General features: G+C 44.2%; 1 protein-coding gene, 1 long non-coding RNA gene and 1 pseudogene across 3 annotated transcripts in view; 2 read left to right on the top strand and 1 right to left on the bottom strand.

The window, feature by feature from the left end:
• Positions 1 to 158: 158 nt before the first annotated feature.
• On the bottom strand, positions 159 to 12,371 carry LOC127923145 (myotubularin-related protein 7-like; annotated as a pseudogene).
• LOC127923146 (uncharacterized) lies at positions 3,108 to 3,866 on the top strand. The gene is made up of 3 exons (XR_008113489.1): positions 3,108 to 3,388; positions 3,459 to 3,610; positions 3,649 to 3,866. It is a non-coding gene; the product is annotated as an uncharacterized LOC127923146 (long non-coding RNA).
• Positions 12,372 to 13,867: 1,496 nt separating the features above from the next.
• The window catches only part of LOC127923153 (uncharacterized), a 37,740-nt gene continuing 24,711 nt past the window's right edge, over positions 13,868 to 26,896 (top strand). For both annotated transcript variants that reach the window (XM_052507093.1, XM_052507096.1), the window contains exon 1: positions 13,868 to 14,114. The gene's annotated coding sequence lies outside the window, so the exon portion shown is untranslated. The remainder of the gene's footprint in view (positions 14,115 to 26,896) is intronic.

Raw genomic sequence — 26,896 nt, 5'->3', positions numbered from 1 at the left:
TTACTAAGAATTCCTGATTATTTTTTTCTAACATTAACATCTGACCAGTGTGTGTGTGTGTACTGCATTTTAGTGTGACTGAAATGCAGTCATGTTCATAACCTCATGTACACTCTATCCCGTTCTGTAAAATGTGTTTTAAACCAGCACATCAAATGTAATTTCCCTTTGACAGTGAATAGTTTATTTCAGGTCATTTACAACTTATACAGTAAACACTAAATACCACAGTTGAAAGGAGATCCATTGGATTCAGCCATGTTGTTTTCCCAGGTTGACCATACAAGTGGTTTCTCAACAGTTTAATACTTATTAACCTGGTCCCAGATCTGTTTGTGCTCATTGTCAAGCCATGACCATTCCATAGACGGGTTGGTTGTTTAGCAACAAAACCGACACGCGCGCAACTATGGGGCAAAACAGACGTGGTTGGCTTAGATTGTTGACAACATGTAAACTATATTTAGTCTCCAATGTTTATTGAAAACATAAAGTTCCACAATGAGTATTTGTCTCTCAAATACATTGTTACAGTTGTTGGTTAGCTAGCTAGCAAATGTTAGCCATATTAACATAGATCAAAACAAGACATGGCATCAAGAACAAGATGAAAAGAGCCACCTGTGAACCCTCCACATGGCAGTTTGTCATTGTTGCTAGTGAACTGTCCATCCAGAACCTTAACAACACCGGCTTTCTGCCCCTTTGAAGCGCACACACACATCTTTTCGTGCTGTTGTCAGCTAACCCGTCTGTAGGCCGTTGGCAAGAGGACAGAAACAGAATGGCACACAGGCTAGCTAATGCTACCTATCACAAAGAGATTTTGAGGTCTAATATCCACATCCCATTCAGATTGAACCAATGTGTTGGCCATGTATTCTAAGTGGTGCTCTGGTGGTGTTGACATTGGAACGTTTCTAATGTGTCCTAAGTGTTCATACTACATCGCTAGTGACTGCACTCGTATACACAGTTAAATATACACAGCAATGGGAATAACCATCTGAAAAGGTTACCGCAGTTCAATGGGCTTTCCAAAGGAAAGAGTATGTCTCTCGATTCATTACTAATAAGCAGCAACGTTCACTTCATTTCAAGACCAAATAAAAGCCTAGTCATGGCAACGCAGACATTTCTGTTCATCCAGGCTAGTTGAGAAGTGCGGTGTTTCTTCATTTGTGTGAGAAGGCAGGTTATTGGAACGAGACAGTAAACATAACTAGACTGGGTGGTGATAAATGTACCAAGAACAGGTGCTGTGTTTGACAGTGTTATCTGGGTCGTGTTCATAAGTGTAGAACGTAGTGAAACGTTTAATAGTTTGATTTTTTTTTGTTGCCTCCTGATCACGACCATGATATACCACTGGGAAACATTGAAGCCTCTATGCTTGTTCAGACTTCAGAAGGGACAAATAGATTTCGGAGGGGTAGTCCTACTTGGTGCGACCAATGTAATGCATTGGTCTGAAGGAAAGTACAAACAAATGTACATTTAGTTTTTTTCCTGTTTTAAAAAGTTGTACAGTAGTACATTGTAACTCAACATAATAACTTAAGACAAAATATTGCACACCAGTATTTTGCCTTTGCAGTAAATGTTTGTTCCTGGAATATTTTTGTTCACATTTTACACTAGTATGGGGTTCAAACATCCACTATGGCTACCCAGTGTTACCACAATACCCGGCAGGTGCTCATGTTGTGCACCGATACTAACTACACAGAAAACAAAAGAATCACAAGTAAAATCCAGTCCAATTGGCCCCGTCAAAACAGAGACCTCTGTGATATTCAATTGTCAATGCAAAGTGCCTTCGTCAACAAGGCAACCCCCCTCCGACAAGCCCCTCATTGATCTCCATTTTCACTCAGGCCGTGCAGTAGACGGCCTCTTTGGGGTCCTTGTTGTCGTCGCCGCCGCTGGAGGAGCGGCTGCTGAGGTCGGCCACGCCCGATTCCATGTCGCTGCAAGCCGAGGAGAGGCCGTCTGAGTCAGGGCCAGGACCCTTGGGGGGCCCCAAGGGCAGGGTCATAGCCGAGCCCGGGGGCCCCCCCTGGGAGGGAGAATAGCCCTGAGGGGGGCTAGTGAAGGGGCCATCTCCAGTGGGAGGAGCCAGTCCGCCTGGCCTGCATTCTTCCTCACACACTTTGTTGATCTTCCTCTGACCCGCATTACCCTTAGTTTGATCTGCTTTTGTCAGGACTGCAATCCTCTGGAAGATGAACAGATGAAAAGACAAGTGTTACTGGTAAGTCTGGGATAGAATATGAATGAATCACTATGTCTATAGACTACTAGCAGACTACTGTACATGTAACAGAAACCCTCCTGTTGAACGCCCCTCAGACACATTTTCTTTGACTTGATGGTGTTTGCCCCCTCCCCTGTAAAACCCCAACGATATAGTTGTTAAAACAGAATAAACTAGTTAATAGTAATTAATAATGATACGTTGATAAACTTGTAAATTGGCCTTAAAGAGCAGCGTTCATTGGGAGCGTTACGCAAGCGTGTCTGTATGCCTTGTTTGGTGCCCGGTTGGGCCGTCCCTCCCGGTGCTACCTCCTGGTGATTGGTCAGCTCCTCCTCCAGCTGCTGAGTCTCCTCCCTGACGGCTGTCAGTAAGTCGGTGGGCGTCTGGCGCGGGGGAGAGCTCTTCTCCACACGGTTATACATGCCCTTCCACATCCTTGGAGACAAGATACACTGTACTACAACTATTGAACAAACACTCTGGATCCAAACCGTAATACAACTATTGAACAAACCCTCCAGATCTAAACTGTACTACAAAGTAAAGTGCTTTCTACAACAGGCTTCCATCTGATGGGTTTTAACCCACGACCCTTCAACTCAGATGTACCCAAAGACACAAAGTAAATAAAAACCATTCAGTGTCCCAGTACTAGTTTTTTCACTCGTTTTCACAGTGAGTCGACTGAGAGGGTGCAGTAACTCACTTGAAGCAGTAGGGGGTGGTGTTTGGCCGTAGCATCCCCTGAGTCTGGGTGTGGTCAGCCCTGTACAAGGGGTTGGCGTACTGTGCCCTGTCCTTCCACAGCTGGGGCCACAGGGAGTGAGTCCTCTCACGCAACCTGACCAACGTTGGAGAAAACCACACCAGATGTGATACATGAGAGGGGTTACAGTACAGAAGAGCTTGCTGTAAGAAAGGCAGAGACCTGCATGGAATGGGATTGTAGCGGCCTTATGAACCACAAGGTTGTTAGCCCGCTGAGCTAACACAAGTATTCACGCCTCAGGCAAGGTTATTGGTGTAACACAAGTATTCACGCCTCAGGCAAGGTTATTGGTGTAACACAAGTATTCACGCCTCAGGCAAGGTTATTGGTGTAACACAAGTATTCACGCCTCAGGCAAGGTTATTGGTGTAACGTATTCACGCCTCAGGCAAGGTTATTGGTGTAACAAGTATTCACGCCTCAGGCAAGGTTATTGGTGTAACACAAGTATTCACGCCTCAGGCAAGGTTATTGGTGTAACACAAGTATTCACGCCTCAGGCAAGGTTATTGGTGTAACACAAGTATTCACGCCTCAGGCAAGGTTATTGGTGTAACACAAGTATTCACGCCTCAGGCAAGGTTATTGGTGTAACACAAGTATTCACACCTCAGGCAAGGTTATTGGTGTAACACAAGTATTCACGCCTCAGGCAAGGTTATTGGTGTAACACAAGTATTCACGCCTCAGGCAAGGTTATTGGTGTAACACAAGTATTCACGCCTCAGGCAAGGTTATTGGTGTAACACAAGTATTCACGCCTCAGGCAAGGTTATTGGTGTAACACAAGTATTCACGCCTCAGGCAAGGTTATTGGTGTAACACAAGCACGGTTCACTGAACTACCTCCGTCACATTGGCGCCCTCAGTCTCACCCCATGTCCCTCCTCTCCTTCTGGCTGTTGCCCAGGAAGTTGCCGTACTGGCAGGAGTAGACGTGTCTGTGTAGCTGAACCAGGAAGCGCTCGTTGAACTCGAAGGCACAGGGGAACTGTTCTGACAGCTGCCACACACACTCCAGGAACTGGTCTATCACCGGGGACACCTCCTTAGGATCACCTTCCAGATGGTTGTACCTGCAGAGAAGGAAAGACTGCGGCTTAAAACACTTTCATAAGGGGTTTAAAGTGGCAATCAGCAGTAGAAACAACAACAAAGCGGTCTCCCTGCTGGTTTGGTGAAAAGCTGAGGGATGTAACCCCTCTCAAATTCATAGACAGAGCTATGGATGCGAGGAATGACCGTCCTTGATCACAAAATTATAGTTTTAACCATGTTTGGAGGCTACATAGTGTTTGTTTACATTTTCTTTGTTTACAAACGTTGGAGTAAAATAAGCTTATATTTTTTAACTGCTGATTGCTTTTTTTAAGCAGATTTAAAGAACGATGAGGGAAGTGTTATGCATCGACTCAATGCTACTTTCTAATAACTAACTAGAAAGGTTCATGCATGTGACTGACTGATCGTGTATGGAGGAATCCTCACTATCACTGTTCCTCAACTTGGCAGTATGCCCAGAATATTGCTATGGGAACAACCGAGGTATCGCAGAGACAGAGAGCCTCGTGAGGTATTGCTCAGTCACAGCTGAGCTGAGGTATTGCTCAGCTCAATCACTGGTAGTGATGAGGTAATTATGCTAAATCATGCAAATATAACTTGTCTGTGTATAGCCGTTTATTAGACAACTGCTGGGACCGCCCCAGCGGAGCTTCTAATAGACCTGTACGGTGTGCAGAGTTTGTTGTAACCTCTCCAGCTTGCTGATAATAAAGAGTGATTCATTTTAAGACTGGCGTCAGGTGTCCCTGGTGTTGAATTACCACCACAGAACAAATAGGTCATCCTGGGGCGTTGTCATGGCAATTTTATACCCCACTGGTTAAACAGTAATGCATCTAGGCAACTGCATCAAGGTCAGGTGCCTTTTTAATCTAGCCAATGACTTCAGCTGATAAGAAAGCATGCACAGACTGGAGTGGAACACCTCAAAGATGTGTAATAACTCTACTTCACCAATCCTGAAGCCTGAAACCTGAGACAGACAGTCGCTGCTAAAGCGGCTGAGTTTCACAGGGGTTATGATCTGACCTGAGCGCAGCACGCATGGCGGGAACACGTGGCAAGAGGATCTGAAAGCGCTGGCGGCGGACACGGTTCGTAGGTCGGACATGCTGTATGTTGTCTGTGACAAATGCACTTCTCGTTCTGATGAAGGACTCTACTTGAGAAGGTAAAATGTATGCAGGGACCTTCATTCTACCAAACGGTAGAGTTAGGAGTTGGGTTCTTAGACAAACGTGTGGGACGGACTGACCTGTGTGAAAACTTGTGACCGAACGACACCCAGTCCCTCTCGATTAGCAGCTAAAAGATAAAAGACAGGAAGAAGAGATGAAGTCTTTCTTGCACCCGACGGGCCAGTTTCCCAGACCAAGACCATGTCTAGTCCTGGACTAAAGCACATACTTCACGGAGACGCCACGGTCCGGACAACTGGCCCCACGTGTGTTAACTCTCTCTCTGGATTGGATCACAGTAGAAAGAGGGTCTGTACGTGCCATGATGTAGACTGTAGATAGTGCGTGATGAACGGAAGCTAAAGCCTTACCATGAGTCCCTTCATAGTCCTGTAGTAAGGCTCCAGGAGAACACTGGCTACAGAGCAGGCCTGGGCCGTCCTGTCCCAACCGTCCGAACAGTGGACCACCACACTGATACCCTCCTCCGCAACCGCCTACACACACATCGCAGTATGACATTATTGAAATGTATACCCATTGTGTGTGTGTGTGTGTGTTCTCGCACGCCCTGCCCAGTGTGTATCACCTTGGCGATGAAGACGCCTGCGTCCAGCACGGCTTTGATGTGCTTCAGCCAACCGGAGCTCTCCAGCCCCCACAGGAAGTCGCCCATGGAGGGAGTCTTGAGCTCACCCACTATAGGGTCAACACAGGAAGAGAGGTCAGTCATGCATACACACATACAATGTGGGACATTCACAAGCCAACCCAAAGGAATGCATGAACCTGACAACTATGTGCGTGAACTGCGTAGGAATACTGACTGACGTTCAGTAGAACGTCGGCCGTGGTTGGAAGGGAAAGAGGAACTCATTACCGTCAATGATCTTCTGCTGGCTGTTCCTCATCACGTGGATGTTCTCGATGCCGATGAACTGCAGTTTGATGTTGGCGTAGTGGTCCTCGTTCTCATAACCTTTTCCAGCCGCCCGGTTGGCCATCGCGTTCAACTGGAGAGAGATGATCATCATTATAACACAATACAGTCAAATACATACTGCTGACGACATCATTACATGTTACATTTTAGTCTATTAACAGACGCTCTTCTCCAGAGCGACTTACAGGAGCCATTAGGGTTCCGTGTCTCGCTCAAGGGCACGTCAACAGACTTTTCACCTAGTTGGCTCGTGGATTCGCACCAGTGGCCTTTCGGTTACTGGCCCAACGCTCTTGACCTCTAGGTTACAGTATATCAACACTTCCTGACCCCGGGGTCTATCTATGGTGACCTCTGACCTTTGGCCTGGTGTCCACCACGTAGATGTAGTCGCTGCCCGGGTTGGACTTCATGATGGCCTCCAGCATTTGTTCATCCTCCTGGGAGCGAGCGCTGAAGCCGGACAGGGGCTGACTACAGCGGCAGATAGCAGCCTGGGAGAAGAAGGGGTCAGACGCTGAAGTGACTGGTGATGACATCCAGCTCAGATTTTAACACTACTCATACAGTGCTAGTATCCCGCGTGTGTCTTGGCATGCCAAGCGAAAGCCCACATTTAAACAGTCATGAAAGTCAATTTTAAACAGAAAACACAATATTCCGACCCATGACTGGTTCAGGTATAAGAATTAAACATGACGAATCACCTAAATGAAACAAACATAAAACAACTGTTCTCCAGAGTCAACCCACACCATTGACCCAGATAGTATGCCCCATCCACTCACTAGGGTATCCTGGTGGAAGTACGTCAGGACAGGTAAACGCCCTCGGCTCCGGAACTTAGAGCTCCCCACGATGACTGGAGGTGTGGCCGACTTTGGCACAAACAGCTCTGATGGGTACGTATCACACACCTGCAGGCAGAAAGAGAAAGTCTTTAGAAGAGGAGGACTATACTACTAACCAGTGGTTGGAACCGGTTCACAGAACAGAAAACCGGAAAAGAGCAAAAAATGTCAAGGAACAGAAACGGAACCTAGAACAAAAATGAACCCAACTGTTCCAGAACAGAACCGGTTAATAACGTTCTTTTCCGTTTCCAGGCATTTTTTTTCTTTCTAGTCCCACAACAAAACGCCTATGTTAAAGCCCTTACTCTGTCACTCAAACGTAGTCCAGTGTCTGCCTGCAAACTGAAAATCTTTGCCTGTACGTGTGCTTGTTTGGCTAACTCCACCCTACAAAGCATAGGCTACTGTATTGACGTTGCAAGCTTGATTCAGAAGATGGGGAGAGAGATTTTTAATTGGCTAGAGAAGAATGGATGAACTTTTTCAATGCTGATAATTTAAGGCTAGTTATCACGTGTCACGTTGGATTTATTAACTGCAACATAGTAAGATGTTTATAATTCTGGTGCCGCACTGCACACACAAGCTTGTTAGCTAGCTAGCTCAAAGAACATTCAAAGTTCCTCCATAGAAGCTGCTCCTCCTAGGTATAATTCTGTGGATAATTCAGATAATGCAAGTCATAACTTCGCTTCAAGCCTCCTCCTCCTCCTCAACCCTCTCTCTCTCTCTCTCTCTCTCTCGCTCTCGGCACCCACAACATGTCAGTAGCATGTTGCGCCATAGGCTACACTTGTCTGTCCATCATGCATGTAAACAACTAGCTTGCCTACTCTATCCACACTGATTGGCGAAGTAATTGTATGAGCTAACTGTTAAAAACGGTTGATTTCACAGGTTAAAAAAGGAACACAAAGGAACGATATAAACGGGTTCTTTGTTTGGCTTGGAACCGGTTGTGAACGTTATTTTGCTGGCCGGAACAGTGGAATGAAACTATTAATTTTCTATTCTGTTCAGAACGAAACGATTGGAAAATTATTTCAGTTCCAACCTCTGCTACTAACCCAATACTCAATATCAGACCCAGACTGAACAACCCCAGTACTCAACATCAGATCAGGACTATAACTAACTCAATACTCTATCAAAACCAGAAAAATCAACAGAGGACTGTACTAACCCTCTACTCACTATCTGATTAGGACGATAGTGGTTAAAATCAGAGGAGGACTGTACTAACCCTCTACTCACTATCTGATTAGGACGATAGTGGTTAAAATCAGAAGAGGACTGTACTAACCCTCTACTCACTATCTGATTAGGACTATAGTGGTTAAAATCAGAAGAGGACTGTACTAACCCTGTACTCAATATCTGATTAGGACTATAGTGGTTAAAATCAGAGGAGGACTGTACTAACCCTGTACTCACTATGTGATTAGGACGATAGTGGTTAAAATCAGAGGAGGACTGTACTAACCCTCTACTCACTATCTGATTAGGACTATAGTGGTTAAAATCAGAAGAGGACTGTACTAACCCTGTACTCAATATCTGATTAGGACTATAGTGGTGTACAAACCCAGAGGTTGTTGGGCACGTAATACCAACCCTGCTGTACTGAGTCCGCCTGCAGTGTCTAGGAAACTCAGAGGACTCCTCCCTCTCCTCCTTGTTAGCGTTAGGATTGATGGACAAGCAGTAGAGCTCGCTATATTTCTCTAGAAAGAAACAAATGATCATATTTGATCATTAATCATGTTAAAATCAGCTAAAATCATTTTGGGATCGTATTGAAGGGTGAGCAGTAGAGCTCACAGTAAATCTCTTGTGGACAACAGAGAAACAATACAGCAGTCTATCAAAGGATCATAACGATGATTCAGATTCATTTAACCATACACAATAAATGATTCAGATTCATTTAACCACGACAAATAAATTAAATTCATTTTGATTATTTAACCATGACACAATAAATGATCACAGATTCATTTAACAACACACAATAAATGATACAGATTCTTTAACCACTACACAATAAATGATTCAGATTCATTTAACCACTACACAATAAATGATTCAGATTCATTTAACCACTACACAATAAATGATACAGATTCATTTAACCACGACACAATAAATGATTCTGATTAATTTAACCACTACACAATAAATTATACAGATTAATTTAACCACTACACAATAAATGATTCTGATTAATTTAACCACTACACAATAAATTATACAGATTAATTTAACCACGACACAATAAATGATACAGATTCATGTAACCACGACACAATATGACTTATCGTATGATAACACAATACAGTGCCTCCTACTATATATATATATTTTTTTTAATTATTTTTTTTTACCAGAGGAAAAAGTGCCTCCTACTGTATATATATATAGGAAAAAGTGCCTCCTACTCATATATATATATATGTATATTTATTTATTTTTTACCAGAGGAAAAAGTGCCTCCTACTTTATATATATATATATTTTATTATTTTTTTACCAGAGGAAAAAGTGCCCCCTACTGGCCCTCCAATACCACTTCTAGCAGCATCTGGTCTCCCATCCAGGACCAACCCTGCTTAACTTCAGGGGCAAACCAGCAGTGGCCAGGTGGTATATTCCTGGCAGTACCTCCTTGTTCCATTCCAGTTCAAAGAGTTGTGTCCCTACTGAACAGGACCCAGGTGAATGGGTTCTGAAAGGTGATAGTCTCTCTCACCTGGGCGAGAGAGGCGTGCAAGCGAGGCCTGGACATCCATGGCGTCCCTCTCCTGGGGGATGAGCAGCTGAACCACCTGGAAGTTCTTAGTGTGGACAACCAGGTGGCTTCCTGAAGGGGTGGTTGGCGGCCGCTCCACACTGGCCACCATGCTGTGGAGCACCTGTCAATGACAACCGAGAACTCACAGACGGTCCCAATTCACTCCCCTCCCCTTGGAAACAACTAACCCTTTGACATTTGCAGATCTGTAAGGGGATGGCAATATGGTGGAAGCTCTACCACTATACTGCTGATACCTATCCAGATCCCTCAGATATGCAAATATCCAAGGGTTAGGGCCAATGGTAAGGGGGCTGGCTGTCACAGTGGCATCTATTGCTAAATTGAAAATATAACAATTCTGGAAGTGGAAGGGTAGGCACGTTTAAAAAAATAATAATAATAATACTTTTCACTCAGATTACTCAACCGCAGCAGTCGTCTGTCAATAATGGACAGCAGACATTACTACATACCTATTAGTTTAGTGTTATGATAAGCAATGCATTTAATAACTGACAAATTACATTTTTACTAAACTATCATTTTTATGGGGATAAGAGAACATGTTGCAGTTTTAAAGCAAATTTCCTGCATTTCTACACTTTGTTGGCATGAGGCTGGGAAGAAAATGTGCTATTTTATAGCTCATCATGCTTTTGTCCACATTATGAGGCTGAGAATTAGTTTTTAGTTTTAAAGCTAATTTCCTGCTACTCTACACATTTTTCATGAGGCTGAGAGACAATTTAGAAGATTTTAAAGCTGATTTCCTGTAATTCCACAAATGTTGCTATCATATGCTATCTGGGGGCCCACGACCTCCAGGGGGGCCCCAACCATCTGTGCCTGTTCTGGAATCCGGCCCTGAGAAAAGGGTTCCACTCCTGTTCACTTCAGAAGGTCTAAATACACCGACAAATCTCACATCATGTGTATGAAGGAGATATCCATTAAAGAGGAAATGTATTGGATGAGGTCCATTGACTTGAGGTGAGTCTCCAAAGTGCCGGAGCAAATCAATACTATCTTTCTGAGAAGGCAGGAAGGAAGCCACACACAGGGTAGATAGGGGGAGTTGTGTCAGAACAGTGTCAGGCCAGACGACTTGTGATAGGTCTCGTGTCAGAATGGGGTCTGTTGAAACAACCGGTATCACTTCCTAGCTCCTACCCAAGTCTCTCTGCGTGTCTCTGGGTTGTTCTCCACGAAGATGGTGTGTGTGGCAGAGAGGTACAGCGTTCCCACCATGGCTTTCCTAGGGGCCGTACGGTCAATCAGGCGGACATTCTCCACCTATAGGGCCACAAACACAAACACACACAACACACAAAAACGTATAAATGGGGTCAACACAGAATGTAATCATATCTATAGGCTACAATGTACTGAATGTGTGTGATTGACTGTATTGGTGGAGGCATATCTTCTCATAAAAACAAGGTTATTATAGAACTCAATGTTTACACATGTTGTCGTTGTAGATATGAATGTCTGAGATTCTGGAATGTTATAACTGTTTAATAGAAGTAACCTACCGCAGGATTCTGTAACAATGTGTCCTTATTGAGGCCTATTGCCTTTATGCTAGAATCCACAGCGGAGACGTGCCCGCGGTAGACGAGAATAAACATCAAGAAGCCAGGACAAGAATTAAACGGATTGTGCAAATTCTAATGTCAAGATTTACAGGCATGCCATCATATGACCTATGTTTTTGAGTGTTCATTTTTGCAACGGTTTAACCAGCAAAATACATTGCGGAGAGAATAATTGTTATATTTTCAGGAACCCTGAATGTTGGATACATGAGAAAGGGGATGGCACGAATCAGCAACGTTGTCACATCTTTAGAAGACGCAACTGAAATGCGGTTTCATTTAGGAACAGGATTAACTAAACTCAAAGAATAGGATGGAAATTAAAATATAGGGTTGGTTTACCTTTGGCGTTCGGATGTGCTCCATCATGGACCTCTTCGATCAAAATGGTGCGTGTAGAAATAATCCGAGGTCCTGATTTTGTGTTTTAAAAATATAGGATCTTGGCTCAGCACAAAATTCGCGCAGAATTCATATTCTCTGTGCGTTGGATATTAGATGGGGCGCCTCGCAAGTATGCCATGGTTCCCCCTATCCTATTCTGTACAATAGGAGAATCACCCTGCACCCACTCGGGTACGGATGGGTGATTATGACAACACAGTCATCACTAGTTACCCCAGCCACAAACGCATAAACCCCGCCCATTTCTACAATTTATCTTCTTAAAAATGTATTTTAAACTTGACCTTAACCGTAACTTTAACCACGCTGCGAACATTATGCCTAACCCTAACCTTGAATGAAGACCAACATTCTCATGTTTGTTTTCATACATTTTCACGACATAACTTTGTGGCTGTGCTATCTAGTGGAAACACAACAACACGGATCTTATTGGCAAGTATTGGCCGTATTCGAGAGCATCAAAATGACTGCAGGCGACTGCGGTTTGAACTATCTACAAATCACTTTCCATCATAAATAATGACTCACTCACTACTAATTGTAGATCGTTCATTCAAAATTTACCCATGATACATTGCGATTTTGAGCCTCTCGAACACGGCCATTACCTCCCAACGGCGCCTGCGCACATCACTAAGCGATGATACGGTGGAGCTCAGGCAGCGACCAGTGCTATACGAGATCTTTGGGACGTTCCTACCCTAAATCCTAACCATTTTAAATGTAAACTTCGGAAGGGGATCAGCTCATATCCCAGGGCGAGTAATAAACAAAAAGTATTCTAAAAAATAGATTTACATTTTGAGACGAATGGCCCAATTTAAATGTATGAGTGTATTTTGCCGTTGAGCCTCGTTCATCTTTATAGTTAGGTTACTCAAATATTAGCCCGTGTGTGTGTACGTGTGCATGCCTCTGCTTCTGCTTTCAGGTTGATTGTTTACGTGCTTTCAGACATTGTGGGAGAAATACATGCTTTCATGTGGAAGTGGAAGAAGTCACACCCAGAGTCGGCCATGAGTACTACAAATTCAGATAGCTGGCTAGACTCATTTACCAATCTAAAAATTGCTCGCTGACATGGCTAATTTGAATGACTGTCAGTTTTTAAAAATACTTTTATGTAACTAGGCAAGTTAGTTAAGAACAAATTCTTATTTACAATAACAGCCTACCACGGCCACACCTGGACGACCCTGGAATTGTGCGCCGTCCTATGGGACTCCCATAGGGAATCAAACCAGGATCTGTGATGACGCTGCTCGTACTGAGAACCGCTGCGCCACTCGGAACTTTCAATGACCGATTTAACAGGGGAAAATCTGCTGCGGCACAACCAGATTTAGAACTGGTGAAGTGTGTATTCCACTGTTCTAACTCAACAGTAAATGGAGTTCCTAATGATTTATTTGTTTTTGTCGGATGAGGACACTAGCGGCCGGGGGCCCTGCGGTTTATGTCGCTTATGCCTGGAGCCCACCCACACCCAGTATGTGTTACAGAAAACGTTATTAGAATGTAAACCTGCTCAGAAACAAAGTTATTACATGGAACTTCAACCTATTATGCCATTTTAGCCTGTGATCGGTTGGAATTTTGGAGGAAATGGGGAAATTGTATGATTAGATTAGGTATACATTTTAAAGTTTGAGTTGTTCACAAGATAAGAATGTGTGCCAATGACTAAGAGAGCATTTCTACCTATTCCAAGAATCTGATAAAGATGCACAATTTCTCCAACGGTTAGATCCATGAAATACACACGTTTGTATGATGGTTAAGCCTGTAACTGCAATTCAAAGATAATTCTCCAATAGAATAGTTCAACATTTCTATTATTTCACCTTTTTATTTTTATGGGGAAAGCCATGCTTGTATTATCTGTAATCCAGTCAACTCTATACTGTATTTTGACCAATGGCGCTGATTTGACACGGACTGTATTTGCCCACTAGATGGCAGCCGAGATTGAGAAATGACCTCTGCCTGCAGCATAGCATACCGCATACCACCACCATAAGAGGCTGCTAAACCAACTTTTCAATTCAATATGCCCGGTTTTTATCAACTTGTTCTTATGACTGTAGGACGTCACCAACTAATAAATATAATCCTGCGTTTTTATCTGAATTGCGCGAAAGTTAAAAAGGTCACAATGACGCCATAGTCTGCACAGGTGAATAGTGCAGAGAACGGATTGCATGACTGGCATTTCTCTGTTCTCGGTCTTGTCGTGGAGTCTCTGGTAAGTTTTGCTCTTTTGACTAACGTGCTGTTGTGGCGTTCAGTTTCAACAAAACTCGTGTTATTTGCTAACAAATGTTTCGTTTCGTTTTCAGTGCCAAACTAATAGAAATGTTCGTGGGCTAATTTGTGTTTATTACTGTGTAACTTGGTTCAAGTCTATCTATCACGGCTTGTCTTGAAAAGAAGAGACTTTCTTGGAGCCACTGTGTATGTAGCCGACTGAGGCTGTGTGGCAGCCCATTGTCCCAAAGAGCTGAGTAGAAACAGATATGGGTTGGGTTAAGTAAACTTGCTCAATAAAAATACAGCATTGAATGTGTTTTGTTAAAATGTGCGCCAGTAACCCAGTTGTGTGTGTGTGTGTGTGTGTGTGTGTGTGTGTGTGTGTGTGTGTAGCTGCTTGTCGTCTGTCCAGCTGTACACCTCTGTTCAGCAGTCTACACCCGTTGGTGGTATCCCTGTTGTCATCATTAGTGAATGAAAGTATTCAAGTGATTTCATGCCCCACTCTTTGATCACAAGATGTCAAACACTCACCTAACTAAACAGTGACATGTCAAGGGCATAATGGTTTTGAGTTAAACACTACATCTGGATGATCCTACTATAGCCTTAGATAATCTACGCCTGTCAGGAGATCTACAATACAATATGCTGCCAGTGGCAATGAATAGATTATTGACTTACAGTATACAAAAGTAATTAAGTAAGCCTTGTCTGAGCCAGAAGGGCCCTAGACTCCAGCCCCTATCTCCTCCTGTTTCAGTAGCATGAGGCTGCTTGATGTACAAGTACACCCTCTGGACAGGATGCTAGTCCAGCTCCTGTTTCAGTAGCATGAGGCAGCTTGATGTACAAGTACACCCTCTGGACAGGACGCTAGTCCAGCTCCTGTTTCAGTAGCATGAGGCAGCTTGATGTACAAGTACACCCTCTGGACAGGATGCTAGTCCAGCTCCTGTTTCAGTAGCATGAGGCAGCTTGATGTACAAGTACACCCTCTGGACAGGATGCTAGTCCAGCTCCTGTTTCAGTAGCATGAGGCAGCTTGATGTACAAGTACACCCTCTGGACAGGACCCCAGCTCCTCTGGACAGGACGCTAGTCCAGCTCCTGTTTCAGTAGCATGAGGCAGCTTGATGTACAAGTACACCCTCTGGACAGGATGCTAGTCCAGCTCCTGTTTCAGTAGCATGAGGCAGCTTGATGTACAAGTACACCCTCTGGACAGGATGCTAGTCCAGCTCCTGTTTCAGTAGCATGAGGCAGCTTGATGTACAAGTACACCCTCTGGACAGGATGCTAGTCCAGCTCCTGTTTCAGTAGCATGAGGCAGCTTGATGTACAAGTACACCCTCTGGACAGGACGCTAGTCCAGCTCCTGTGTCTGTAGCATGAGGCAGCTTGATGTACAAGTACACCCTCTGGACAGGATGCTAGTCCAGCTCCTGTTTCAGTAGCATGAGGCAGCTTGATGTACAAGTACACCCTCTGGACAGGACGCTAGTCCAGCTTGACGTAGATTAGTGTTTGGAGCCAGGGTATTCAAAAGCTCTATGTTGACATTGAACCTTCTCATCTTTTACCTGAACATTCACTATGTACAGTCAGTACCCTTCCTTTGTGCATTGACATACTGTAGGTGTGTTATGCCAAGCCTGGGTTTATCCCAGGGTCAATACATGGTCAGTTTGTCATGACTGGGCATTCCTGCCATAACGGCATCATCTTCTGGGCTGCTGAGACAAGAATTACATCATGACATAATGTCCATCGCATCACACCGATGGCTTGGACTAGGAGGAAGAGGGAGTGTTGTGTGTGTGTGGTAGAGCTCTTGGCTGCCACTGCGGCAATGTCTCCTCTTGGCACTGCCTGAGGGACTATAGGGTAAACCTGGAGGTTAAACTAAATACTCTCTCACTGCAGTGGAGAAAGGGCAGGCTGTCTGTGATGAATACGCCTTCTGTTTGACTACCTGAGTGAAGGGGGATGAGAGGGAGAAATAGGGTGATGGGGTAGGCATACTCTGTATATATGGATAGTTGCCATTTGGCCAAAACGAATGTGGAAAAGTGTTTTTTTCTAAAATTAAAGTTAAATAAACCAACTCAGCAAAAAATGAAACGTCCTCCCACTGTCAACTGTGTTTATTTTCAGCAAACTTAACATGTGTAAATATTTGTATGAACATAACAAGATTCAACAACTGAGACATAAACTGAACAAGTTCCACAGACATGTGACGAACAGAAATGGAATAATGTGTCCCTGGACAAAGGGGGGTCAAAATCAAAAGCAACAGTCAGTATCTGGTGTGGCCACCAGCTGCATTAAGCACTGCAGTGCATCTCCTCCTCAGGGACTGCACCAGATCTGCCAGTTTTTGCTGTGAGATGTTACCCCACTCTTCCACCAAGGCACCTGCAAGTTCCTGGACAATTCTGGGGGGAATGGTCCTAGCCCTCACCCTCCGATCCAACAGGTCCCAGACGTGCTCAATGGGATTGAGATCTGGGCTCTTCACTGGCCATGGTAGAACACTGACATTCCTGTCTTGCAGGAAATCACACACAGAACGAGCAGTATGGCTGGTGGCATTGTTATGCTGGAGGGTCATGTGAGGATGAGCCTGCAGGAAGGGTACCACATGAGGGAGGAGCATGTGTTCCCTGTAATGCACAGCGTTGAGATTGCCTGCAATGACAACAAGCTCAGTCCGATGATGCTGTGACACACCGCCCCAGGCCATGACGGACCCTCCACCTCCAAATCGATCCCGCTCCAGAGTACAGGCCTTGTGTAATTCTCATTCCTTTGACGATAAACGCGAATCTGACCATCACCCCTGGTGAGACAAAACCGCGACTCGTCAGTGAAGAGCACTTTTTGCCAGTCCTGCCTTACAACAGGCCTACAAGCCCTCAGTCCAGCCTCTTTCAGCCTATTGCGGACAGTCTGAGAACTGATGGAGGGATTGTGTGTTCCTGGTGTAACTCGGGCAGTTGATGTTACCATACTGTACCTGTCCCGCAGGTGTGATGTTCAGATGTACCGATCCTGTGCAGGTGTTGTTACACGTGGTCAGCCACTGCGATGACGATCAGCTGTCCGTCCTGTCTCCCTGTAGTGCTGTCTTAGGTATCTCACAGTACGGATATTGCAATTTATTGCCCTGGCCACATCCGCAGTCTTCATGCCTCCTTGCAGCATGCCTAAGGCACGTTTACACAGATGAGCAGGGACCCTGGGCATCTTTCTTTTGGTGTTTCTCAGAGTCAGTAGAAATGCCTCTTTAGTGTCCTAAGTTTTCATATCTGTGACCTTAATTTCCCACCTTCTCTAAGCTGTTAGTGTCTTAACGACCGTCCCACAGGTGCATGTTCATTCATTGTGTATGGTTCATTGAAACAGTGTTTAAACCCTTTACAATGAAGATCTGTGAAGTTATTTGTATTTTTACAAATTATCTTTGAAGACAGGGTCCTGAAAAAGGGACGTTTGTTCTGCCACCTCCGATTACCATTTCCTGCATTAGAGCCTTGAATTTGTCTTCTGATGTGACGTCATAATCTATGGTAATATAGGACTAAAGGTTTCATGATTCTCAAATAGACAAGACAATTATTTGACTTATTATTCGTTACTTATGTTTTCAAATCGCTATTCATATTCTGGAAATTCTTTTGAAAAACACATAGTTTACTTGTGTAATGATGGGAACCAAGTGTCTCCCGATTCTCATTTTGAGGAACATTCAGTCATTTGACAAACATTTAGATTGTGTACATTATGATGATGTTACCTGCCTCATGCTTAACAATAATTTTTACATTTTGTTCAAGACATCACCTTTTTCCCTTCACCCCATAGGGCAGTATGTCACCCCATAGGGCAGTATGTCACCCCATAGGACACCCCATAGTATGTCACCCCATAGGGCAGTATGTCACCCCATAGGGCAGTATGTCACACCCCAGGGCAGTATGTATGTCACCCCATAGGGCCCCCCATAGGACAATACACAACAGGAAGTCAAATTTAACATTCAACATAATTAATTACACTTTCAGAAGGTTTCTGACCACTGTGAAATGCAACTTCTACACATAAGTAATAGATCATTAAAGAATTTAAAATGTACTCATTCCAACTGAAGGGCCTCGTCCTGTATTGTTATTTTTCGTCACTACCTCCCCGAGTCGGAGTGGGTAATTTGCCCGCCCGCGTCCTTCCTGGATGTGGTATCTGTTTCTTAGGCTCCCTCCCTGGAATCTAACCCAGATTCCCTATCGCCATGGTAGGCACAGAAAGTACCATTGAAAGTTGATAGGGCAGACATTCTAGTTAGACGTCACCAGTCAAAGTTATATAGTCACCGAAAGCGTTTGTGGTGCCTGAGAGAGAGGACCCTGCATGGGTCTGAATAAGTGCACCCCAAAGGTCAGCACCCGTTGACGTTTATTAGCTCTATAACTGCTGCAGTCATCCAAGTAACGTTTGAGCAACCAAAGGAACCGTAACGGATTTAATGACCCATTTGACGTTTCACTCTCCCGGCCGTGTGTACTAAGACTTGCACGGCTTAATCTTTGAGATAAGACTGACAGGATGACTCAGGTAGACCCCCACAACATGGAGGTGTAGCTGGCCAAGCAGTGAGGCGCAGTCCTCTAGTGATGGAGGAGACCCAAGCACACCCGTGTGGACCCAGTGGGAGGCCCCGACGCCGTGAGAGCCAAGCACACCCGTGTGGACCCAGTGGGAGGCCCCGACGCCGTGAGAGCCAAGCACACCCGTGTGGACCCAGTGGGAGGCCCCGACGCCGTGAGAGCCAAGCACACCCGTGTGGACCCAGTGGGAGGCCCCCAAGCACGTGTGGACCGTGGGAGAGCCAGCACACCCGTGTGGACCCAGTGGGAGGCCCCGACGCCGTGAGAGCCAAGCACACCCGTGTGGACCCAGTGGGAGGCCCCGACGCCGTGAGAGCCAAGCACACCCGTGTGGACCCAGTGAGAGGCCCCGACGCCGTGAGAGCCGAGGCACCGCTCAGGAGTGTTCTGCTGGAGTTGTTTATATATATATATATATATGTGTGTGTGAGTGAATGTCTAAGCTGTTACCCCAGGGGGCTAGTTACCAGATCTGTTTCTACTCAGCTCCTAAGGACAACAGACCACCACACAGCCTCAGACTGAACTAACCGTCGGCTACATACACAGTGGCTCCAAGAAAGTGTCTCCTTTTCAAGACAAGCCATGATAGACTTGAACCAAGTTACACAGTAATAAACACACATTAGCCCATGAACATTTCTATTAGTTTGGCACTGAAAACAAAACATTTCCTAACATTTGTTAACAGAAAACAGACTTGTTTTCAATTGATTGCTGCTAAGGTTGATGGCTCAATCCTGACCCACATTTGAAGATCAGACCGCTCAAACTATATTTGACGAGACTCCTCGTTGTTCATTTACATTTTCCTGTTGTCTCTCTTGTATGACGTGCCCAGACTTTTTGAAGTTAATCTGGATGAAAACACTGACACCATGGTTACGATAGTAACAGTCAGAGCCCCATCCTTAGCCATAGGGTGGTAACTGTCAAGACTGCAACAAGCAAGGCCAACATAGCCACTCCTTATTCAAACTCATATAACTTTGCCTGGGCTTGTTGAGTTATGCAATAGCCATTTCTGATTGATGGCATCATTTTAAGAGGTCTTACCAGCCATTCAATTCTTTATTTACCCTGGACTTTAGCTATAATTTGAAACATTTATAACACGATGTAAAGAGTTAAACTGCTAAATCTAGTTACATTTTTCGTTAATGGAGGCCAAGCCTCTCCCATTGTTACAGTATTTACTGGTTTACTCTTAAAAGTCATAGATCAAGTTGTCTTACCCACTGTACCAAAACAGCCAGCAACCTGTGATTCTAGTTTAAAATTAAAATGTGTACATTTATTTTTGTCATTTTTGGTCTAATTTCTCTTGACTATTTACTGACCCTAAGCATTGAGACAGGGGAGTTAGTTTACTAGATGTAGTATAGATTAGAGCTCTCTATAGATATGATGTATCAGCTGCTTGTCCTGTTTTAGTGCTACCATTTAGGGAGTTATCACTCTTCCTCCTCACACTCTACTGTCTGTGTTGACTTCATCCTCTCACTCTGGTCTATTTTGGGTCCGTAACCCGTCAGGCATTCTAAGCAGCCACCCAAGCCGCGTAGGCTATGCCAGGTGGAGAACGCTGCATCGTGGATGTTTGTGGCGAGGAATTGCACCAGGGTCACTCAAAATGAATGGTCCCTCAGTGTTTCCCCTGTATGCATTTAGCAGAAACACACCGCCGCTGCTAAATCGAAGCCGCCACCGCAACAAAATAAATATATATATATATATATAGATAGATAGTGCCTTCGGAATGTATTCAGACACCTTTACTTTACAGCCATATTCTAAAATTGATTAAATTTGATTGAAATTGAAATATACACACACACAGTGGGGCAAAAAAGTATGTAGTCAGCCAACAATTGTGCAAGTTCTCCCACTTAAAAAGATGAGGCCTGTAATTTTCATCATAGGTACACTTCAACTATGACAGACAATGAGAAGGAAAAAAATCCAGAAAATCACATTGTAGGATTTTTTATGAATTTATTTGCAAATTATGGTGGAAAATAAGTATAGGTACCTTTTTGCAAACCCATAGTGGGCTGTCATGTGCCTTTTTACTGAGGAGTGGCTTCTTTCTTGCCACTCTACCATAAAGGCCTGATCGGTGGAGTGCTGCAGAGATGGTTGTCCTTCTGGAAGGTTCTCCCATCGTCACAGAGTAACTCAAGAGCTCTGTCAGAGTGACCATCGGGTTCTTGTTCACCTCCATGACCAAGGCCCTTCTCCCCAGATTGCTCAGTTTGGCTGGGCGTCCAGCTCTAGGAAGAGTCTTTGTGGTTCCAAACTTCTTCCTTTTAAGAATGATGGAAGCCACAGTGTTCTTGGGGACCTTCAATGCTGCAGAAATGTCTTGGTACCCTTCCCCAGATCTGTCCCTCGACACAATCCTGTCTCTGAGCTCTACGAACAATTCCTTCGACCTCATGGCTTGGTTTTTGCTCTGGCGTGCACTGTCAACTGAGGGACCTAATTAGACAGGTGTGTGCTTTTCAAAATCATGTCCAATCAATATACCACAAGAGGGCTACAATCAAGTTGTAGAAACATCTCATGGATAATCAATGCAAACAGGATGCAACTGAGCTCAATTTCGAGTCTAATAGCAAAGGGTCTGAATACTTATGCATATTCTTTTGTTGTTTTTAATACATTTCTAAAAAACTATTTACGCTTTGTCATCATGCGGTATTGTGTGTAGATTGCTGAGGAAATTGTTTTATTTAATCCAATTTAGATAAAGGCTGTAACGTAAAAAGTCAAGGGGTACTTTCCGTTGGCACTGTATATTTATTTGATTTATAATATAGATGTGTGCCCCAGGAAAACCCTATTCCCTGCCCTGCTAACTCTGCCACCACTGCTGGAAAAAATCCTCGGGGAAACACTGGTACTCGCATTTTGTAATACATTCCAAATAGTCCAGCTGTTTGTTTACCTACACCTGAGTTTAGTTTCATTCCGTTTTGGCTGGAGGGGCACAAAATGGCAACCGTCTTTCTTTGACCGCTTCCTCTGGTTTCAGTCTCACTGGCAGGTTAATGGCGTCTCATAAAAACCTGATACGGTGCAATCATGTTAGGTGGGTCCGGTGTAGACTCAACATGCCTGTTAGGGTGGTATGTTGCGTCTCTCTGACTCCCTCGCTCACTGGCAGAGCACTGAGACATCCGATATAGCTGCTAGCTGCTCACTTAGTTCGGTCATGTTTCACTCACACAAAGACTGTAATTTTATTCCGATCTCCAAACTAAACTTGCGTACTACTTGGTATACAGTGATGTGTTGGCTAGGCAGGCAAGATAAAATACTGGTGCACTTTCAGCGGGCGAACGGTGTGGAACTTTGCAGATAGAAATGTCATGGATAGAGTTGATGTGATATAAACGCAACACGTAAAGTGTTGGTCCCATGTTTCATGAGCTGAAATAAAGTACGCCCAAAATGTTCCATGCGCACAAGAAGCGTATTTCTCTAAAATGTTGTGCTCCAATTTGTTTACATCCCTGTTAGTGAGCATTTCACCTTTGCCAAGATAATTCATCCACCTGACAGGTGTGGCATATCAAGAAGTTGATTAAACATGATCATTACGCAGGTGCACTTTGAGCTGGGGACAATAAAATGTGCAGTTTTGTCACACAACACAATGCCACAGATGTCTCAAGTTGAGGGAGCGTGGAATTTACATGCTGACTGCAGGAATGTCCACCAGAGCGGTTCCCTCCAACTTCATTTTAGAGAATTTGGCAGTACGTCCAACAGGCCTCTCAATCACAGACCAGGTGTAACCACGCCAGCCCAAGACCTCCACATCCGGCTTCTTCACCTGCGGGATCATCTGAGACCAGCCACCCGGACAGCTGATGAAACTGAGAAGCATTTCTGTCTGTAATAAAACCTTTTTTGTGGGGAAAAAACTCATTCTGATTGGCTGTGCCCATAACCAGTCATGTGAAATCCATAGATTCGGGCCTGATATTAATTTCAATTGACTGATTTCCGTATATGAACTAACTCGTTGAAATTGTTGCATATTTTTGTTCAGTATACATGCCAGAGAGACATGAATGTCCTTCGTACTGTATTTCTATCTAAACGTTCCACAACGTTGTGGTCTGTTTAGAGGGAGATGGACTGTTATGACCCACCTGCGAGCTATTTGTTTAGTCTGATAGTCTGCCTCGGTTGAAGCTAACAGCTGAGCTATGTGAGGACTCTGAATGACTCCAGAGGGAATAGATGTCACAGCCTCCCCAGGCGGTCTGGAATACCCCCTCTAACCACTAGGCCTAATGCTTGCTGGGTGGCTTGTCGAGCACTTAGCTTAAATGTTTTACACCCACCACATAATTGAGAATGTGGTCTAATGGCTCAGTGTGGTTGGTGGTGAATGGTAGATGTTGCATTTGTGTAGTCTAAATACCTACTTAAAATACCATTGTCTACCTTTTCACCATACAGCCTTATTGTAATGCCTCATTCAGACCCCTTCCCTTTTTCCACTTTTTTTGATTGATATAAATTACTTTTTTTTTTACCTCATGACAAATCAAAACAGGTTTTTTTTTTTTTTGCAAATTTATAAAAAATAATAAACAGAAATACCTTATTTGCCTATGTATTCAGACCCTTTGCTATGGGATGTGAAATGGAGGTCGGGTGCATCCTGTTTCAATTGATCATCCTTAAGATGTTTCTACAACTTGATTGGAGTCCACTTGTGGTAAACTATATTGATTTGACATGATTTTGAAAGGCACACACCTTTCTATATAAGGTCCCTCATTTGACAGTGCATGTCAGAGCAAAAACCAAGCCATAAGGTCGAAGGCATAGATCTGGGAAGGGTTCCAAAACATTTCTGCAGCATTGAAGGTCCCCAAGAACACAGTGGCCTCCATCATTCTTAAATGGAAGAAGTTTGGAACCACAAATACTCTTCCTAGAGCTGGCTGCCAGGCCAAACTGAGCAATCAGGGGAGAATAGGCTTGGTCAGGGAGGTGGCCAAGAACCCGATGGTCACTCTGACAGAGCTCCAGAAGTACAACCATCTCTGCAGCACTCCACCAATCAGGCCTTTATGGTAGAGTGGCCAGGTGGAAGCTCCTCCTCAGTAAAATGCACTTGACAGCCCTTCGGAGTTTGCCAAAAGGCATCTAAAGGACTCTCAGACCTTCAGAAACAAGATTCTCTGGTCTGAGGAGACCAATATTGAACTCTTTGGCCTGAATGCCAAGCGTCACGTCTGGACGAAACCTGGCACCATCCCTACGGTGTGGACTGGTGGGTGTAGCATCATGCTGTGGGGAGGTTTTTCAGCGGCAGGTACTGGGAGACTAGTCAGGATCGAGGGAAAGATGACCGGAGCAAAGCACAGAGAGATCCTTGATGGAAACCGGCTCCAGAGCACTCAGGACCTCAGACTGGGGAAAAGGTTCACATTTCAACATTACAATGACCCTAAGCACACAGCCAAGACGACACAGGGTTGGCTTTGGGACAAGTCTATGAATATCCATGAATGGTCCAGCCAGAGCCCGGACTTGAACCCGATCAAACATCTCTAGAGAGACCTGAAAATAGCTGTGCAGCGACGCTCCCCATCCAACCTGACAGAGCTTGAGAGGATCTGCAGTGAAGAATGGGAGAAACTCTCAAAATACAGGTGTGCCAAGCTTGTAGCATCATACCCAAGAAGACTCGAGGCTGTAATCACTGCCAAAGGTGCTTCAACAAAGTACTGAGTAAATGGTCTGAATACTTATATAAATGTGATATTTCAGTTTTTAATTTTTAATACATATGCAAACATTTCTAAAAACCTGTTTTTGCTTTGTCATTATGTGTTATTTTGGGTAGATTAATGAGAAGAAAAAAAACAATTTAATGAATTTTAGAATAAGGCTGTAACATAACAAAGTATGGAAAAAGTCACGGGGTATAAATAGTTTCTGAATGCACTGTATGTTACAAGTCTAAATAGTTACAGAATACTGACCTATTTCTTCCGTTTAGCTCCTTTTGGAGCAAGGGGCCTCCCAGGTCTAAATGATGGTTCTGGGTCTTTAGGCCAGCCGGGCTGAGGGCCCCTTAGTCCCCAAACAGGTCCTGAGCTCTGGTGGCCTGACAGGGGCAGCCTGGGAAAAATGTGTTCCCTTGTTTAGGAGGGTAAGTGCCGGCTGAGTGTTCCATGATAAATTGACTGTGTGTGTGGTCCTAGTATTGAAATATATATTTCAAACAAGATTAGGCAGATTTGAAGTAGCTGGCTGTGATGTTTTGCAGTCCCGATTTTCAAATATATGATGTATTTAATGTGTGCGCTCCTGTTTAGTACATTTAGTCTACCACATCCCAAGTCATTGCTTTCATCAAAACATTTAGTCCACCAGTGGTTATTTATACTGGTCTTCACTTGATGTACTTGTCCTGTTGACCAGCCCATAGACCCTGTCCTGTTGACCAGCCCATAGACCCTGTCCTGTTGACCAGCCCATAGACCCTGTCCTGTTGACCAGCCCGTAGAGCCTGTTGACCACCCAGCCCGTAGACCCTGTCCTGTTGAGCCCATAGAGCCCATAGACCCTGTCCTGTTGACCAGCCCATAGACCCTGTTAGACGTTGACCAGCCCATAGACCCTGTCCTGTTGACCAGCCCATAGACCCTGTCCTGTTGACCAGCTCATGTATGAGAGGAGCCAGGAGAGATAAAGGACTAAATCTGTGTGTTATCAGTAACAGCTGACTCCATGTAGCGTGCGCACATACACACACTGTCGGTGTAAAGACACTTATCACTCTTAACTGTGTTCTGTCAGACAAGGATTGATTAGAACTGGTTAGAACTGGAATGTTGCAAATGGTTTCTGTTCTGGAACTTTCTGTGCTAGAACTATTTTAGTTACAGAGAAATGTTGTCAATCAAAGATGCAAAGATGGGGAGAGTTCTCAAAGAACTGTGTGAAGTTATTGATGACAAGGAAGTTCATGTCATTTTCACTAGGTTTCAAGGAGACCCCAACATACAAACACGCCCTAGCTCTCTCTGCCTGTCATTTCCATGGCTAAGTGAAAGGTTATATGAGGATTTGCATGCCACCAGGAAGCCAGGCTCTCATCCAGGGGAGAAACATTTCCTCAACGTTCATATCATACCAAACAAACATTACCTCAACGTTTCTTCATACGCCTAAACAGTATAGTTACTCTAATCCCCTTGTGTGTGTTTTCCCTCTGATCTTGTGATTCCATAGCCTTTAACTTTGACCTGAGCTTCAACATGATAAATGCTGGCTTGGCTTTGAATTCTTCAGCATCCTTTTTAATTTAATCAAAATAAATCTGTTTTCGACACCTCTATAACATGCCTGGACTTGAAGAAAATGTATCTGAAAGTAGTGATTAGGGTTTGTTTTTTTGCAGTTGCTTTCAGAGGCAATGTTTTTATATATTGACCTGTTATTTAATCAGATAAGTCATGGAATGATTGGTTGATGATGCCATTCTCCACATAAATATGACAGTTTTCAGGCCTTAGACGTTTCCATCCTTTGATCTTTGTGTGAGTGAATTTAAACCACTTGGTCTGTAGCTGCTGCCTGCTTACCCCTGAACGACATGTCAGCTAATTCCCTTCCCACCACTATGTGCTTATTGAAGTGGGAAAGTTCTGGAAAGATTTTCAGTTCTAAGCTGCAACATGTGTGGCGGATGTTGGATGTCCGAACTTCGCTCTTGTCAAACATCTAGTGTTTGTTCATTCCAGACTTAGTTAGATACAGTAGGGTGAAGGAGACCTATTGGGAGAACCTAAAATCTCTCTTTCTTCCTCTAGCTATCCCCCCTCTCGTTCTCTCTTTGTATCTCCCTTTCGTGTAAAGTCTCTACATTTTCTCCCTGTGGGAAGAATGAGTGTTGGGTGTGTGTTGCTCTTTGCTCGGACAAATCCGCGTGGGCTCTGCTTATTTACATTGTCTCCTTCCTTTTGTGTTCTCTGTCTGTTATGCAATCGATTTGCCATTTCAATGGCATCCAATTCCCAGAGACTGTTTTCATTTGAAATGTCGTGTGATCCAGATATGCAGCAAGGAC

The sequence above is a fragment of the Oncorhynchus keta genome, unplaced genomic scaffold (assembly GCF_023373465.1).
Source record: "Oncorhynchus keta strain PuntledgeMale-10-30-2019 unplaced genomic scaffold, Oket_V2 Un_contig_28553_pilon_pilon, whole genome shotgun sequence".
Lineage (NCBI taxonomy): Eukaryota > Metazoa > Chordata > Actinopteri > Salmoniformes > Salmonidae > Oncorhynchus > Oncorhynchus keta.
The sequence above is the reverse complement of the archived record's forward strand: the minus strand, read 5'-3'. Positions and strand labels throughout refer to the sequence as shown.